The following is a 19,046-nucleotide window of genomic DNA, read 5'->3' on the forward strand; positions in this document are numbered from 1 at the left end:
GCTCAGCTATCTCGAGTAAACATTGGATCGTATAGAAAAATCCAGGTGTATAATTTGATTGTTTGCTATAGAAGCGTTCCGTGTTTACCAAAGCGATTATCGCCACCTTCGTTACCACGAATGTTTCTTCGTTTCTTTTAATTTTGAAGAATGTCAGCCTACATCGGCGGCCCGCGCGACAGGTAGCAGCTGAAAAAGACGATAGATATCCGTGATGAAACACGTGTGCACAGGCAGCGTCGTATCACAGCCATGGTGAAATGCATTAATCGTCGGTATTTTTCTTTTGCCTGTTAATAAACCAAGGGGAATAAAACGAAGGTAACCTCGCCGAGCCATAATCGTCGTCCAGTGTTTGACTGAATCGTATAAAAATGTTATTAACAACGCGTTTTCAATGGAACGTAAAAAGGATACTCAATCATTCAGACAGCTAGTAAATTTAATTGGAAATTAACGCTATCACAAAAAGCTTAAAATTGATCTTATTCCGCGTAGATTAGAATCTTTTTAATTGGAAATAAAAGAGGTAACTTTTTAGATGGTAACTGGTATATTTGTATACATGAAAAACTAAGATTGTATAGATCAAAAGGATCAAAGAGACGTGATATTTTCCGAACATCTATCTTCTTGAAGGATTAATTAATTTCAATCTTCGAATTACACTAAATATTTAGTCTATTAGTCTATTTATGGTATTATTTACAGTATTTTCTATTATAAAAATAGGAAATAGATTCTCGACGTTCGATTATTCTCGCGTAGTTTTCTTCTTTATCCAAAATCAACATTTTTCCCTTATCATTTATCATTCTGATATATAAATTGCTTTGCCGGACGCGTAGCATCGCGAGGGGCGAACTGTTGCCGCGAAATGCGTCTTCTAGAACAGGAAAAAAATAAAGAGTGCTGTTCGATGTCGGTATGAGCTGAGCTATAAATCTCGTTTCCTTTTTTAGCTCGTCTTAGTATCGTCTTAGTAACGCAAAGCAAAAGCTTCGTTAGTAAGAATTAGAATAGTAATATATTATACCAGGTACATCGCATTGAACGTAATTGAATAAAATACGAGAGAAGAAACTATGTCAATGGTTTCACGCAGATCCCTAATCTCTTAGACACGATAATTTCTTCACTTCGACTCTCTATATTTCAATGCATCGATTAATTTCTATCGAAAGTAATATTTACAATTGGAAAACTAGAATTAACAGATTTTAAGTCGACTTGTTAACTTTCATTTCAAGGATGTAGATATTTTTGGTAAACGGATAGCCCAGTTAACAAATGAATAAAAATCTAAAGATGGAGACAAGCAGAGAAATACAGATGTTACTGACACGCATAAATGGGATATCGGGCAGTTTCGGTACTTCCATTAAGATTGGCAGGCTAGTAGTTTCTACCTCGGTCGGTAACGTTGCGTTATCAAAGGTACATATATGGCAGAGGAAAAACGAACTTTCGACAATGATGTTCGTGTGCTTCTCTCTGTGAGTCAATTAAAATCAAACCGCTTTCGGAGCACATACCAACAGAGTGGTTTACAAAGGCCGTGTATATCGCGATTGCATTGCAGAGAAAGTAATCTCTCTTTCTATATATGTATGTATACGCATATATATGTACATAAATATATACCGACTGGATGGCTATTGTGTCGCAATGGTAGACCAACGCAGTTCGTTTTCCTTCGTTCGGTTAACGATTCGCCTTTCGTTACTCCTTTTGTATATAGACCATTGCGTTGCGAAACACGGCAAAAGAGAAGGCGATCGGCGAAACATCGTGTGCGTGTGTGTGTGTATACAACGTGTTCGTACCAATCAAGGAAACCGGAAGACTCTCGGTGTCGTCTGTTCTGGCTGTCACGTATCACTGTCCAAATCTGATTTGTTTGTCGATCATTTTCGACGAAATTCAATAATTTTCAAGATACTTGATTTTACCATTATTAACAGGTTGTAACGGAATTTTATTCAATCGTGTAATTAAAAGATTTGTAACCATGAACAGGTAGTTATAATACTTAAACCATACTTACTGGAAAAAACAAAAAATTCAAAGATCGCTCGATTACAAATTGCAAAGTTATTCGTATTCAAAAATTTCATGTTCAAAGGTGCAGAGTTTATTACTACAAATATGAGTTGATTACGAATTTCTATCTTGCGAATAAAATCTAACTTGGCAAATATTCTCATCTCCCGTGATAAAACATTGCTCATAACCATTGGAAATCAAGTTGCGATACTTCATACGTGAAATGCATGACTGTCAAGACAGACTGCGATTCCGAAGAGTTCTACATTCCACGGCTACGCGGAGAGATTTGCCACTGTATATACTATTATGTATATATAGGCGTAAGGCGTAAGAAGTACTCGTGCTCGCCGGGGAAACCCCAGAGAATCGTTAGCGGGTCTTCAAACGAAATATAATAGAAATTCTTTGGTGGAGAACGAAGCTAATCATAGCGCGGCTGAGAGCTCCTTTATGTAAACCTTGAGACTAGATCCGGATTCTTGAGAAGCGATGAGTGAAGGGGAGGTAACAAGACGAGCGACAAGGACAGACCGAAACACGAACCAATTGAACAGAGAGAGAGACAGAGAGAGATTGATCGAGCAGAGAAATGAAGACGGTGAAAAGGAGAGGAGGAAAGACTCAAAGGGAAGGGATATATTTCTATTCGGTTAAAAGAGCTGCGAGCTGCGGCTTGTCGTTCCGCGGAGCAGGAGGGAAAGGGGAGGTTGAAAGAAGGGGTTGAGGAGGGGGATGCACGCACTTTTAGATCGGCAGGAGGGAAAAGCAAGTACGTCGGCGAAAGTGTTCTTGTGTATTGCACTCGTCGGCCCTCATCTCCAGCATCGAACAAATTTAATGGCGGTCGCAAAAGAAGGAAAAGAAAAAGACCGAATCTAACGCGATCGCGTTCTTAGGTCCGGGACGAATCTTTTTATCTACGGTTTATTATCGACCGAGCTTGAAATTCTCTGTTACTTGAATCCTCCTTCAAACGTTGTAGCGTAATTCATTTCGTCGTCGCCTAATCTTACAGAAAGATCGATATGATAATCTATCTGTCGAATACTTTTCGTCATCTTTTCGATTACTCTTTTTAGGGGTAAAATTTTTTGATCTGAAAATATATAATATTTCTATTATATCTAGTATGTATGTCGTAAGTTTTCATAAAGATGAAAACATCATCGAGTAACAGAGATTAGATCGACGCGACAAATGCACGCGCTTTGAAATTCGACTCGCAGAGACAAGTTCCTCTCACGAAAGGAACGCAATTCCGCGCGTAATTGCGCGTAACACCGCGCCGTGGTAAACGAAGTCGGCACATAATGCGACGCCGTTGTTGCTACCACTGTTCCGTTCGTAACGGAGAAAGAGTGCGACGATGATCGTGTGGGCTTCTACACGATCGTGTACACGCGTATACGCGCCTGTGTGTGCGTCGTTACGTTACGCGTTCCCAGCGATCAGATTCGTTTTACGGGAACGCGCCACAGTAGCGGCTGGCTCTCCACGAGGGCCTCGATAAAAATGACCTCGTTTCTGTCAAACGGAGATTAAGTAACTATGTACCACAGCCGCGCTATACTTCCTTTCACTACAGAACTTTGCGCGCATAAGAAACGAAGTTAGTCGCTTGGCGATTGTTTTCTCTCTCTTCGTCTCACGCGTCGCTCTTTTTTCTTGCTAGGGTTAAGACAACAGACTCGAAAATCGAATTAGTGGTAAAGATAAACCTTTCCTTTCTCGCTGAAGCGTACAGCGCGATAAAATTCCAGTAAGTCAAATACGACCGTTAATTTTAACTAAATTGTCGGTTTGGCGCAGTAACTTATCGATTCGTTTGGCTGAACTGTCTGCATAAAATACGAGCTTCCCTTTTTTCTTTTTTTTTTTAAATATATGAGTAGAGTTCAAAGTCCTATTAGAAAATCTACAAGCACACATTCTACGATTTAAAATTAACTAAAGTTTTAGTTTCATGTTGCGATTTATCTTCTAATTTTTAAAGCGAGCATGAGAAATATGCTTCGTACCGGTGCACCGCGATAAAGAATCGTAAAAACGTACAGGAGGAAATCAGATAATCAGTATGGAACTATCGGTGTTAAATCTACAATCTCAATTTACAATTATACCAAATTATCTCAGCCGTTAATCGTGAAGTAAAAAACACATTCGTAGATCTGAACAGAATTTCATATTCCCTCATACATCAATTTAGTTAACGATAAAACAGTGTAATATCATAATTACCAAACGACTAATTAAAATCTCCTGTAAATTCCAATTCTCCAGTAAAAATTGTTTCAAATAATATTTATTGGATAGTAGTTACCGATCGAGCACAGAATCAATTCGGACTCGAAAGAGCTAGGTTATTCAACGTGTTGGCTGTTACGCGACGACAAAATTCACGATGGTCATTGATGATGCTTTGAAATCCGAGCATAATTACACGTTTCATGAAATTCGAATGGCCACGGTCGTCTAGATTTACGAAAGATACAGAAAACCGGGAGGAACGTCTCTTTCTCAGCTTAGTAGCCACCGGTCAGCCGTCTTTTTTTGTCTCTCTATTCTTTCCTTTCTTCTCTGCGTGGCGTATCTTTCTCGTCGGTCCGCCGCGCGCCGCCCCGGTGGCTGATCGCTGGCTCTTTCTTTCTTTCTTTCTTTTTCTTCTCCTTCTGCCTGCTTCGTTCTCGCTTCTTCCTCTCTTCCTACCCTCCTTCTCCTACATTGTGGCGAAGGTATGTAGGCTGTGCCACATCCTTGCCCGGAAACCGTTACCTTGCTGGCTTTACACTGAATGAAGCTCGCCATACCGTTGTTCCCCATACACGAATTTCCTTTGACTTCGTTACTAGCGACGGCGCCATCTCTCCTCGTTCGCGAACTTCCGTGAAATCGTTTCCTTTTTTTGATCTTGTTCTTGTTACCGGACCTCCCCCGTACAATTAAATCAGTGAATTTTTGTGGAATTTTACAAGTTACCGACAAGTTACCGACAAGTTACCGATACATATCAACAAGATACTCTTGCACAGTAGCGACATGCTTGGTAATGAAATAAATAGAATTTTACGAATGTTCGAATCACAAATCGTCTGATTATTCTACGCGGTAAAAATGTTATGAGATTGTGAAAGGATAATTTATAAACCGGGATTCTAGGCATCTGGGATCTTCTTACGCAATAATCAAACTATAGATATTGGTAAGTCGACAGATTATAAGTTACGGATTGTAGGATCCTCTCTTATGATTTTACAGTTTCTCGTCAAATAGACTGATTAGATAAGCTGTGATTCGTAACAATTACTTGCATACAATTCCGTGTTATAAAAAGCTAATTTATCAGTGTTAGTAACTCGTAGCTCGTCGTTTGTACGACTTTAATCGTTCAATTATGCATGATTCAGAATTTGTTTATCCTTATCGCCTGAATCATCGCTTCTAGTCATTCTTGATCTGATTAGCTTTTTTTCAGATTTTCATTATTTATTGAAAATGAACGAGTGGATTTATTATTTACGTTTAGAATAAAATGAGATACTTCTTTATGGGATTATTAAACGAGGCATTGGTGTTAGTCAGTAACGCAAGGCGAATTGGTTCGAGAATCGATCATCGACTGATAACCTCGTACAAAGTTCAGCAAGCTTCCGGTGTATTATTCGTTGTCGTGGTTGTTACTCTTAACGTTTAAAGTCATTCAAAGCTTCATTGAAGAAGTTAATAATTAAAAGTTGAGTCATTTCTCTGTTACGTAAGCGAGGAATGCATATGTATATTTGATAATAGATGGTATTTCTTGAATTATTGCTTACCGTCAATGCAAACATGGATTTGGAAACGTCTCCATTAAAATGTACGAGCAAGTTTTTGTTTACGAAAAGGTGTCGCAAGGACATACCGCATTAAAGAACAATTACAGTAATTGCTTTTGCAGCAAAGCGTTCAGTCGGAACGATGTTGTCAAGGACCGTCGAAGATGTTCGAAAATTCCTAGAATAGCTGAAATATGGCGCGAACATACAGTTGTAGGAGTATCATAAATGGCGTCCTTGAGATATCTGCATAAGTTAGAATCGCAGAAAATTCTTATGTCGAACCGATCGGTGTAATTAATAAAAATGCCGTAATTAAAATACTTTAACCCAAGAGAGAAAAAACGTTTATGGTTTGAAAAGCCTTGAAAAAGATTTACAACTTGCTTCGGTAGTAAATCTGGCTGAATATTTAAAAATCGAAGTTAACAGATTTATTAGAAAATTTGTAGACGAGAATAAAAATTGAAGGAAATATCGAATTGTAAAGGAGTAAAGGAAATACATTAACAATTAATTACAGACACGAATATAATTAAATTTCGTAATTTATTTTGAAGTTCAGATCTTCTCTGATCGAAAGAAATTTTGAAATTTATCGTTGAAAGTAAAATGAAACATAGAGGCGGTAAAGCAGGAACGTTCTCAGCGAAACGTCTTAATACAAAGGCACGTTCTCAAGTTTTTCGATTTCTAGTTGCCTGTCGTGTTTTCTGCCTTTTTTGCACAGCGATACGTCTCCTCGTGGGACACCTGATCGCGAGTGACATTCCACCGATTTCCGAATTCTCGTTCACACGCCTTGACTCTGATCTCCTTATTTAGCGACGAGAAATCTTATTGCCACCTGGCTTTCTTCTCTCCCATCGTTGGCCAGTTTTTCCAATAGAGTTTTCGTTACCTGTCAACCGCTTTTATTCGACGCGAATTGAAGCAACGCAATCTATATTATAAAGCGATCCAAGCGCAAGATCACATTTTCTTTAACTATTTAAATTATTCATATCGATGTACCTTTTTATTCACATTGTAACCATTACCATTAGCTCGATTAATTTTTATTCTTTAAAAAATATTTTACGTGTCTTTACTATTAAACAGACAAACAAATGGAACGTCAGTTTCAAAATTTTTAGATTTATCTTCATCCATGCAGCTTTTGTGCAATACTAAAATCTGTGTGTGCGTGCGCGTAACTTCAAAGTTATACATGTAAACAATATTATTACATAGGTGTTTTAAACCATGGAGAAAGTCGAAAGGCAAGAGGGTCTGCAAAACATATTATTTGTAACGATAAGAAATGCTGCAAAATATTTACTTGAAAACTTTCCCCAATCATTTGCCGAAATATGAAGCGTCTTTACTTTAGATCGAGTCACGATAATCGGGCTCGATTCCGAATTCGCAATTGGAAATAAAAGAGATTACAGGAAATCTTAATTCCACCGTGTTGGTAATTTCATTCGCAGCTATCTACTAGAATTATCACAATTGTCAACATAGTTTCCGTTCTATAACGATCTTTCTTATCTATATATAATTATCTCGCGTAATTGATATTTTTTCTTGCAAGTCCACATTCACATTGAAATATTGGATGACGCATTGGAAGCTACCGTGTTAGGCTACCATGCTACAACCCAAATAAATCACGTTTAAAACAGAAAGTAATAGCGGCATTACTCGAGAATCACACGAACTAGCTACACTAAGGACTTCCTGCGAGCGATAAACTGGTCATTCACCGATCTTCTCGACCATCGAACGCGAATTAAAACACGTAAGAAATTCAGAATAAAGGAATGAATCACCGGTATTGTACGACGTGTCTATCTCCCAGTTTTTCTCACACCGAACCCCTTCCTCTTATACACGCGTAATTAGTACGTTTGTAATTATTATGTCACTCGGAGTCGAGCGTTCTCAATCGTAGCAGAGGTCGGGCTGCCCTCGTCTACGAAATATTATTCGCACTTTTGTCGTCCCTTGTTTCTCCTTTTCTACCGGCGCGCCATTCTCAATTACTCCGGTATATCCATTAGTGTGGAAAAAGCGGAGGGATAAAACGGGACAGTCGGAGGGATGAGGAGCGTTGAAATGTGGGAATCGCGCTTTGACAGAGCATTAAATAACGGGCAAATCGCGGCGCGCGTTTCACGCAGCGTGTCGCGCGTTACACGACGCCGACATAAACGCTGTGGTCACGTAGCCTTTACGCTGCTGTAGCGCGATGGAAGTGGGCCGAGAATTATTTATACGTTGGTCGACACAGCTGATCTCCGGCGCGCGAGCGCGCGTCCTCTTCTACCTTTTCTCTTTGCCTGTATTTTTGTGCGGCCAGCCGAGAACACAGGATCGCCTCGCACAGAGAAAGACGATGGTTCGATCGTATATGCGCGGAATATCACGAAGGAAGAAAGAGGAAAGAGAATTAGACAGAAGGAAACAAAGAGAAAGAGAAAGAAGATGGAAGGAAAGAGAAAGAAGATGGAAGGAAAGAGAAAGAAGAAAAGACTTTGTGTACCTCACTGGCTGTGTGGTGGACGCAGCAGAACGAAAAAGCATATTCGATCTGGTGCCGGCTAGAAATAGCAACGGCAGACTGAAATAAACGCAACGTCGCAACGCGCGTCGACAAAGAATCTCTCTCGGTTTTCATGACGCTGTCACCGACCCCCATCCCACCACCGGACTCGCTTTTTCTCTCTACGCTCTTCTCACCGTCGCGTCGCAGCTCGCAGCCACGATCCGGCATCGTCGTAAAATTACCGGTAAATCGTTTGACAGATCGTGTTGTCTCTGCGAGTCAAGTAGCTTCCTTTGTCTCTTTGGTGAGCGCTTAATTAGTCGTCTCGCGGAAGTTTATTCTTTTCTACATCGCGTTCCTTTAAACGTATCACTCGGCTGAAGAAAGAGAATTTTTTAGTGGTTGGTTCTTCGGTTCGATGTTAGTTGGTAAAATCAGCGGCGCGATAATAATGGACGCACGGATTCCCGCGAAAGTACCGTACTTTCCAATCGTAACTCGTATCTCTCTAAAGGGGCAAAGAAGGATTGTGTTCGAGGTAGAAACACGGTTTTACGTAACGCCCGTGCCGGACAGGATACGCTCGCCGTTTTTCTTTATTAACGAGCTCCAACCGCGGCAATTAACATTCACGGGAGAAACGAGACGCGCTTTTCGACGCCTATGGTCATTATCGTGGCTCTCTCGGGCCGGGATCGATTTCGCAACCGCGCTGGTTACGTGCCTGTTTCAAGAGCGAAAAAAACGCGATATTCGGAGCGAATTTGGTGTCACGCGAACGTGGTCAATTAACGTCCACATCGTTAAATTACGGCTCCTGAAAATGCGGAGAAAGTCGTAAATGACTACCGATGACGTCACTTCTCTGCCATGTTGCATCGTTTGATACGATGTACATAAATACGCGTAAACGATTTATAATTCGATCGTTCCACGAACGAATCGCCAGCTGTTTCGATTTTTCTTCGTGTTACGGAGAACTGTACAACGTTATGTGAAGAGTTTGGAAAAAGGTTAGGTTCAAAGGCACAAACGTTGCGATGGTTGGAGAAGGGTGTAATATTGACGGGGGTGACGTCACGCGACGCCCCGTTGTCGGATTATACGTACAGCATCCCCTTCTCTTTTGGCACGTCCGGCTGAACTCCCACGCGCCACTTTTAATGCTGCCCGTGTCATGCTAAATATTGCACTTACCCTCCAACAGCATGATTAAAGTTTATTTTTACGCGGAGAAATGTAATTGAATTACGGTAGAGATGGAATAGCTTTGTGGAATTATTCTTCAAATAGATGAAAATTTACCAAAATTTGTTACGATACTTTAAAATGAAGTTAAAGAAGTTTCTCATTTTTAATAATGTTGTAACAGTGTAATATGTATAAAAGAGAAAAATATTGAAATTACATTACGAATCGTACTTGCTGCGATCGTATCGACGTGATTGGAGTTCACGAAACGATTCTTATTTGATACATACAGGTTTAGAAACTTAAAGAAAACGAGATGAGTTTTAAAATCATATATTTATTTTCATTGCCACCAATAAATAAATATATATGTACATATCAAATCAAATAGAATTGATATTTGAATGATATCGATTAATTTTCATTTGAAGCTATTTATCTAAAGTCCATATTTTTATTAATAGATGGCTTTCAAAGCGCAAGATAGTTTCATCTTTGAAGAAATTCATGGACGGTTTTCAGCAACCAGTAAAAGCCAGTTTAAATCCGACAGAGAGATAAATTGCTGTGTTTATCGGTCGCGATTAAACATACGTCAAGATAAACTGGGAAAGAAAAAGAGGAGAAAACAATGCCGAGAAAAGCACAATGTTACTGTATAAGCATTAATCGACGAAATCGCGTGACAGTGTACAAAGTACAAGTTGCTGTTTATCGAAAGTTACGTCGTTGTTCTCTTCTGTCGATAATGCAGGCTGCTGTTTCTAATGTCTTAAATATTTCTCACATTTGTCGAGGAACATGATATGTAGATTTCATATCATTTATCACATATTTGTCATTGAAGCAAGTTGCCTCGAGTCAATAATTCTTAACAGTTAAGTAGCATTAGATAAATAAGAGCTTAGCTTTTAATTAAAGTCGCTCTAGAATGATAATTGTTTTTCTGTTTCACTCTGTTTACAATGGTAATCATAAACTCTACGCAAACGTATTACTAATTACATCCCTTTTGGAGGTACGTAAGTATTAATACGAGAATTGGGAGAAACTACAGAAACGCTACCTTCCGTGTGCCCGTGGCAACGTATGCTTCTGTATTAGCTGTCAGGGATCGAATAAAATGACCTGGTCGAAACCTAATACTTATCTTCTGTTCATGAATGCAAACGGTAGTTGGAGCGAGCTAGGTTACAATTGCATGCGAGATGGTAATAAATCTCTGCCATAATTAGGTTAAAAATGAATGTCATCGATATATTTGGTCTCGGTTCGGGTTAGTGTTTTCAATCCGACCGCCGTGAAGTCGCTTGCGTGAAACGATAACAATTCTCAAAAAATTTTTCAAAATTTTGATTTCCACAACATATTCTAAAATTATCGAAATCAGAGAGGAAGCAAATTTTTTGCCGCTTCATTTAGTTCTTTGAATAAACAGAATTGGCAAAGCAAAGAATGCAGTCTTCAATGAAATATAATGTGCAAGGAGGTTATGAAGGGCGACATATGGCGTAAGTTGTTTCGAACTTCTTAATCTTTCTCTGTATCTCAATGAAAGATTCGATAAAATCTATACGATGCTCAACATATAAAAACTCTCCTTCTTCGATAAACAAGAGAAAAAAGAAGAAAGACATAGACATCGTCGAGATTTCCGATTTCCCCATATAGTAATCCACTGGAGGTTACGAGCAAGAACGTGGTCGCATTTCAACGCGTCGCGTCGTACCGTACGCGACGTGTGTTTCTTCCACTAAACACATAAACATACGCAATATGTATCGAGACACGGATACGTGAAGCGAGAAGTCAACTGCCCTGTACACACGCGAATCTGTGTAAAGGGTATATCCATTGCATAATCATTATAAATGCACCGTGCGTTAACTTACACTGGCACACTGAAATTTTCGTTCCGCTTTCGAACGTCGCACCACCTAATCGTTGCATTCAATTTACAGAACATTTGCATCGAAGATTTATACGTGTAACATCGCGTTGTTGCCTGAAAGAAATTTATTCGTTCCGAAATTGTTCCAACTGTTAGTTACGTCTAGATACATATATTAAGCTATACCAGAATATAGTATCTATACTTTAAATTGTATTTACAATTATATTTTTATTTAAATCTTTCTCAAAAAATATTATTCATGACAAATACAGTATCAGGCACAGTTATTTTATATTTATGTACATAATTTACATTATACAGGTACTATTGCTAATTCTGAATGTCCAAAAAAAAAAAAAAAAAAAAAAAAAAAACGCAGCTAGATAGTAACAGAATGGGAAGCGTTGCTCTATTTTCAATTGAACGTAATATGTGGGATGGAGTATCAATGTCGTGTCATCTTAAATTGGCGCGGTATACCAGTCAAGCGTGGATGTGAGAATCAGAGCTCGGTGGATTCATAACCGTAACTCGACTCGTCATCTTTGGTGCTATCGTCTCGTTGTAAACAAGCTTAAGCAGTCCAGTGTGCCTGCCGGCGCTATGTAGGTTACTATCCCAACGGTCTGCGCCTCCTCGACCCGCCTTTAAGGTCGTTTACAGCGTAACCCGAACCCACTTCTTCTTTTCATCATCTTCTTCCTTCGCCTCTTTTTTCATTCTTTTACCGTTTCTCGTAATCCTTTTGAAATGACTGTTTCGCGTAAAAAATAGGCGTCTTTAGTAACTGTAGGTTAAACGTGCAACGCAGTGATTTCTAACGTAATGCATGATTTGCTTTTCGAATTATTTGATCACAGAGAAACCTTAAATTGCAGCATGGTGTTTTGAAATAAAAATCAGAAATGAATCTATACATCTATAATTGAGACGAACATTTTTCGAAATCAGGACGAATATTATAATAGAAACAGTCATCAATTCGAGTCACACTGTTTCCTGTAATAAAATTATTCTCTAGGTATCATTACCCTGCTTTCCCTTAGAAGCACACGAGACTTATAATTTTCTGAATAGTCACTACTTTTTCGAGTGTTAATTTCAGGTATAAGATTACAAATAGGATCAGAAGAACTCGAAAATGATCCGCATCCGGATCTACATCCGGTCGTACTTTATATTTATGCTTTTTTGCAAATAGAATAAAGGATTATCAATTTACGTAAATACCGAGATCTCACATACAAAAACAAATATTGTTCCAACATCGAGACATACATACGAGTTGTATGTATAACCATGTCGTCATTAAACAGTGCGTTTCAAATTACTCGATGAATTAGCTGCATGTTACACAATACTACACAATAAAACCCACAGGTTAGCTTCGAATTTTCATATGACTTTAAACTCGTGAAATATTAGACCGGACAATACTGGCTCTCACGAATGAAACCATAAATGTACATATGATACAGTAAAAGATGTTATAATATACTGCGCATGCAAATTATTTGGCATGAATATTTATTCGCACTTTCGCGGCATATCCATAACGACTTACAGCGATTTTGCGAGGTACGTGCGGGAGGTATCACGCATCGTGACCGCATAACGCGTTTTCTGATTCTTTTTTCTGGCTGTGGCGCACGCGCTCGCCAACCTCGTGGCTGCTCCCGATGCGCTTACCCAACGTTGTTAGCAGCGCCGCGCTGCCGTTAGCTGTGTCGATGATCTTTCGTTGTGGTCGTGCGACGTACACGTATAAGTTACGCTCTAAGAATTACCGGGTAGTGGAGTATCACGTGACGCCGCCTTGTGGGTATATAAAGACGACCGACGGCTAGTGGAATCAGCCACTTGAGAACTGGCTCCGAGGTTCGTGCAGTGGTTTGTACCTTCTATAGCGATCGAGAATCGCCGAATACGATTGTTTATCTCAAAGCGAAGAGGTGGAGAAAGAGAAAACTATCGAAGAAATGGCTTTGTATTTTATTGCTCCCGATACTGTCGAAAGAAAAGTGAGAAGGGAGGAGAATTGTATACGCACGTGAATTGATAATAAATCTTGGGAAAAGGCTCGCATAAGAATTGTTTAAGGTAGGTCGTCGTTTCTGATGACCGGTAGAAAAATGACGTAGTCCGATTATCGGCTGTTTGAACGTCATAGAGAAACGGGTGACACGCGTGCGCAGAACATTGCCCCTTAGCAAGAATGGAGAAGCTGAGACACGTACTTACATACACATATATGTATGTCATGGATGCGCATGCCTTCTACGCTATAGATCATTGAAACATAATGTGGAATATTATATATCCGAACATGATATCGTAGACAACGATTACGCATACACACGTGGTTAATATAATATGGATTCGGAGACTTCGTAATTATACCGACAATCGATCAGACTATCTGTGTATATAGAGAACGACGTTAACGTCGGTTAGAAACTGAGCGGAGTACATACTTTAGAAGCGGAAAGATCTGCCACGATTAGAATCTCGTTTTATACGCATATATTTTCACGTCTGGTAGAACGCGTGAGCGTTCCACACTCTGAGGAAGAGAGACAGGGAAAGACGCCGCGTCAGACTGTGTGCATCGGTTCCAAGGCTCTCTCCGAGCACTGCCTCCCGAGGATTTCAACTTCTTTTTGTCCGGCGTTCAAGGTGAACCCGTACGAGAAAAAAATTCCCGCGTCCTCCAACTGAGACACTAACACCGGATGGAAAATATACTGACCCACTGACTCATAGGGGATTTCCGGCATTAGCTAGCATTTGCTACGTGCTATAGTAACTGCCGAGCACGACGTCCTTAAAAGTCTTGTTACGTCTTGCAAAAACCGTTCATTACCCGACCATAAATGTAACTGAGGTCGTTATCTCAAAAACCAACGGAATATTAATTTGTTAAACTCATACTTATTTTCGTGAGTTAATAGTAAAAGTTAGCTACAAATTAAAAGACTTGGAGATTATATTCGAAGCTCTATAGTATATAGCAGTGCGAAACAGAGAGAGAGATGAAGGTCTGTCCTCGAAGAAACTTCCTGATGTCGAATACTCGGCTCAACACAGTTAATCGCGACCTAGACATCATCGCGACTGTCGAGAGACAGTTAAATTTATAACAGACGTATTAGATCCACGTTTACGGATCGTTTTAATGGCTGAGGAACGCGCAAACGAAGAAACGATCGGACGATTTCGTGATTGCCCTAACTGCGAGTCAGCTAATAAAAGACGTTGCGCAATCGTGGACGTTGGTGTTGCGCCGTAGATAATAATAAGAACATAGACTGGTAAAGTGGAAGGGGCGGGTAAGAGACAGCAAAGGATAGGTTCTCTTTCTCTCTCTCTCTATCTATCTATCTATCTATCTACCTATCTACCTATCTATCTATCTATCTATCTATCTATCTATCTATCTATCTTCTATCTCCTATCTCCCTGCTTCTGTTGTATGTGCGCGTCCATGTTTCTTCTTTCGATACTGTCGATGGATCGCTGTGTGCACGCGCGAATGCACAAACATAATAATTTGTCGCGGATGAGTTGTCGCAAGTTACAGCGGCCGCGCACTAGTGCACTGGTGCAACGAAATCGAAGAGAAACTCTCTCGACCGAACTCGTACGCTATTTACAGCTTCTTTCGAGTAACAAGTTACTGGGTTGATTGTCTCGAGCCTTCAGGAAACGTACTATCGTTTTCTCGTATTATTATATTCTCTATCTTTGATCGTTTTTCTTCGTCATTTATATATTTTCTAAAAATCATCATTTTCATGCACTTCTGTCTAACTTTCATTCGACGGCGCTGTTTCCGCCTTTCGTATTCACTTTCGACAAAGAAATGTCCGTAAATAGGATCATTAGAATGGAGAATCGATACGTTAACCTGACCACGTTAATTAAATTGTGAAATTTCTATCGCGATTACTCACGGCCGAACGTTGCCACGGTATCGTTTCTTGGAGAAACACGCGTCTACGAGAATACTAATCGACGTTAACCTCTTTGCCGTGGCCATACTCTCCACCACCGTCCGTAATCTGCCTTTCTCGTGGCCGTGTCTTTATTTTACCAGTAGAAAGGAAAGGTCGCTCGAGGATAGACAAATAAGACGGAATCGGCGTGAAGAGGCATATCGAGGAACGATTGCCCGACGGTCGTTACGCGTGATAGATGTTATACCGCTATATGTATGCTACAGTGTGGCCACAGAGTTTTCTCCGGCTCGTTTAGCAAAAGCAGGGAACCACGAGAAATCCGATCGTAATTACTTCCGGCTCGCCGAGGCCTTCTAGGGAACGTTGAGAAAACGGAAATTCACTTTCTTTACCTTGGCACCATACTTACCTCTATGTTCTTCTATCTTGTTTTCTTTCTCTCTTCTCCTTTCTCTCCGTCTCCCTCTTTAAATGACCCGACGTCTGCGCGATATGCACGCACATATATGCATACATATCGTGTGTGTATGGTCGTGATTCTTATACATCGACGATTCGTTTAACAAAATGTTCAGGGTCAGCATACGTATGTAGATAGATGGGACACCTGCATCGAGTATTGTCTTTTCGCGACTTTCCGACTTTCCTAACCACAGATACGTATATACCTGTGTAATCATTGTAAATAATTACTATTATCGTTCAGCAATTAATCGATTTATCTTGTGATAAAAGACAGTTGATATTCGTACAAAGACGAATGTCGAAACGTGCACTTAGAAACTCGTTCCTTGGCACTCGATCAAGGTATGTTGGAATCTGTAACATTATTCGGAATATTATTTTGGATCGTTTTTCTGATGATCAAGCATTTCACTCGTACACCCTTCGTCGTAAAACAATTTTTTATCACGAATATTAAGAATGGAATTCAAATGTAAAAATATGGCCGAATGAACACTGATACATTCAACGCCATCTGTTTGCAGTCCATCGTTTGACGATACATTTTACGAGCATTGTTTTCCAAACTGCTTTTCCATAGATATAAATATTATTTACAAGTATACATAAAAGAAAACTTGTTTTTCACTTCGTATACGATGTAACGAGGACGTTAAACGTAAAATTGATGTTGATTATCCAAAATATAGTGACGTTACCGTGAATTTGTAGTTTGTGACGTAGATGTTCGCAGTTGAAGTGACGAGATAAACGCGCCATCACAGCCATAGTGTACTTAAACCTTTCGTTTGTTCGGTTGAAATTTGCGTAAAATAGATTTCGCGTAGCCATTGCGAATGTAATTTTATTTCATTTCTTTCGTTGACAGGACTTTCGACTTGCATTCATTCGAAACGAATTTAATATCGTTTATTCCATACGGTAAAACGCATGGAACTCTACTGTCTGTTCGTTGATGTAGTAAAGCTGTTTCGCGACAGAATTCAAAAGAAAAAACGTGTAGTTCTTATTAAATAACTTTAATACTGCTCCACGTTAAGCCGGTTAAGCGACAGAAAATGGTCTTTTGTAACCAAGTGGAACTATACGTAAAACTTGCGCCCTATCCTTTTCCTTGTTCGTTGTCTGTCTTTTTCTCTCCATTCGTTCCCCTTCTTCCTTGTCAACATTACGCTCGGCTTGGCAAACAGCGACAGGCACGGACATACGAAGGACGTATACCTACATAGACTCAACTTACATGCACAGACTGCCACCAACACATCTGTATCTACTTCAAAAGCCATTGAACGTGCTGTTAGCTTTTTCTCTTTTCGTTGCTCGGTTCACTCTCTCGTTCACGCGTAGTGGCTCCGATAGTGGGACAGAAAGAGACAACGATAACGGCCGCTTGGAACTCGAGACGATCGTTTTCATCGAATGCTTCGGATCATATCATTTGGCTGTTTAAGCTGTTTTCTATTTTTACTTGTGTTTTGGCGTGCGACTACGTAAAGGAGAAACCAATTGAATTTAATTTGAAGTTTGATCGCGCTTCTAATAATATGGTGAAAATTGATAGAACTGAATCACAGGAATGGAGGTTAGGATATTCGTATTCAATCGATCGCCATTTCAATTGTACTAGTTTAACATAATTTGTATTTAGATATAAGATTTATAATCAACATTTCGTTATGTAAAATTCACATGACTTTCTTTTTGCTGATTTTATGAAAAACACGACTTTGAGTTCTAAAGGCCATGATTTCTCAACTTCGATCGCATTATCTTATTTATTTATTTATTATTAATTAGTGTCGCGTCAGCTGCTCAGGCACATGAATTACAGACACACGCGTGTTACAATATTTATCTTATTTTTCTTGTAAGTGGTTTCTTCTTATTCATATAAGTAGCAATATATTTATCTCCTTCCAACATTTCACGTTTCCGCGATTTTGCGCCAATAACGTGATACGATTCTTGGAAATTACATCCTTCATTTTTGTATTGACTGCGACAAAGGAAAATTCGAGTTCCTTTCGATTTACGTATAAATAACTTCATGGTCGAAGAACACGGATTTCCTTCATATGTACATACAAAAATGATTTTACTGGTAGTCTCGATACAATATTAAGAAATGGATTGACGTATGATATATTAAGAGAAAAAATCATATTTTAAATTGAAATCACGTCGAAGTGAACGGCAATGGTAACAAGACCGAGGCCCGATCGGTTGTTATCGACTACAGAGACCAAGACAGACCGCGTCGAAAGACAGAGATGAGAAATAAGGCTCGCTATCGTTCTCCATAAAAACAAGTATATTTAACTAAGACGCGATAACATACCTTAATGCGGTTTCGTCGTATAACATGCTACATATTATTTGTTAATGCACATCGAATCATGTAGAATTTGCAATTTTCTCATAATATCTATTCATTAGCACGGACAGCAACCGCGTAACCAAATAGATCAATAACATCGAGATAGAAATAATTTAATGTCACCGAACAGATGTTTGCGACCAATGTTCAAAGATTTAATTGCACACGATATCTGTGCATTCGGACAAAACGTGGTACAGGCTTGGTTCTCATAATTCCACGACTGGAGCAGGTGTACGAGAAAATTTCTTTGTTTTTCTGCGTATATGTTTCCATTATCATCACCTAATGACGTCAATGCAATTACAATAAAATTAGTTGCGTATTCGACAGCTTGACAGCTGCGGCTTCCGACACTTTTGTTGCTCTAAAAACGGAAGATTTTGGCCGACAATCGTTAACTCAGCCGATATTACCATACGTTGGTAAATTTATCTTGCCCATTACGCTTGAAAACACGCGGAGATAAATATGCTTTTGGAAAAGAATTTTACTCCCGATATTGGCAGTCAATATTGTATTTGAAACAAATAAGAAACGTGTTTTATATTATCTTCGATCTGACAAAGCGCTTTCGTCATTCGAAGTATTAAGAAATAGATAACATTATTCGAATCATTTGTTACTACAAATCTGTCTCTATGACTAGGCTAGACTGGATACCATAGCTAAAGATGGAAATAGGTCCAAGAGTACAGTTGATGAAGTTTTATAGAAGCAGAGATGTAAAATACAACTATTAAGACAAAGAATATTTTTAAAATTACAA

At 39.3% G+C, this 19,046-nt stretch overlaps 1 protein-coding gene and 1 long non-coding RNA gene across 2 annotated transcripts in view; one reads left to right on the forward strand and one right to left on the reverse strand.

The window, feature by feature from the left end:
- Positions 1–19,046, forward strand: part of LOC126915407 (RNA polymerase II elongation factor Ell) — a 142,693-nt gene that overhangs the window by 80,746 nt on the left and 42,901 nt on the right. The window lies entirely within an intron of this gene.
- On the reverse strand, positions 11,749–13,211 carry LOC126915428 (uncharacterized). The gene is made up of 2 exons (XR_007710192.1): positions 13,041–13,211; positions 11,749–12,230 (listed from the first exon to the last, which is right to left on the reverse strand). It is a non-coding gene; the product is annotated as an uncharacterized LOC126915428 (long non-coding RNA).

Source organism: Bombus affinis, chromosome 4 (assembly GCF_024516045.1).
Source record: "Bombus affinis isolate iyBomAffi1 chromosome 4, iyBomAffi1.2, whole genome shotgun sequence".
Taxonomy (NCBI): Eukaryota; Metazoa; Arthropoda; class Insecta; order Hymenoptera; family Apidae; genus Bombus; species Bombus affinis.